We start from the raw sequence: 905 nt of genomic DNA, 5'->3' as shown, positions 1-905 counted from the left end.
TACAGAACGTAGCAACTCAGCATAGATTTGTCGAGGTCGCGCAGATTGAACAGCTGGAACAATTCACTCATATGAACTTGTACAGAGTATCGTTTGGTGTGATGCTCCTCTGTAACATCCGCATAAACATATTCTTTGTCGGCCCATGTTATGAATTGCTTGTACCAACGTAGCAGATTTCGCATTTGTGGCGGTAGACTCTTTTCCCGCGCAGGCTCGACGAGAGGCCCATTCCGCACATATTGTAATGCTATCTCACATACTGGCGCATCCTCAAGGCCTAAGAAGGCACGAAGAGTCAAACCCATCTCGGACGCTTGTTTCATGGCACTCGCTACAGTCAATCCAAGTGCTGCCGCAGCTGCTATGATCTCGGGGTCCTCTTCCGGACCGGCTTTCACTATGAGCGGGGGGATCGATTGTTTCTTCTGCATCCCGAGCTGGTCAACTTGTTTTCCGCTTTTTTTACTTTCTTCTTTCTCCTCCTTCAATATTTTTGCTTGCCTACGAAGTTCATGTCCATAGTCGCCAGGCATATTCAGCTCGGCTTGGGACGGTGTCGTCAAAAAATCCTTAGCCCACTTCTTTTGCTTCTCAGTGAATACTTGCTTGGGCTCAGGCTCTTTTATCGCCTTCATATCCGCCTTCCATTTCTCATAATGAGCAGACGCGGCCAATTTGGTTTCAGCTTCACTAAGTTCCCAAGGCCTTGGGAGGAGAGGCTTCAGTGACGGCTCCGGTACCCTTGTGGTCTTAGGTACATAAGGGTCCGGGTTAATAGTCCAGGAGCGGGTTTCCTTGCTGTCCGCCTGCTTCTGCTTCTTCGCCGGAGGTGGATTGGGGGGCGTCGTACCCGCCGGAGGAGGATTGGGGGGCGTCGTACCCGCCGGAGGTTGTGGATCGGG

Source organism: Triticum aestivum, chromosome 7D (assembly GCF_018294505.1).
Source record: "Triticum aestivum cultivar Chinese Spring chromosome 7D, IWGSC CS RefSeq v2.1, whole genome shotgun sequence".
Taxonomy (NCBI): domain Eukaryota; kingdom Viridiplantae; phylum Streptophyta; class Magnoliopsida; order Poales; family Poaceae; genus Triticum; species Triticum aestivum.
Note: the sequence above shows the minus strand (reverse complement) of the source record.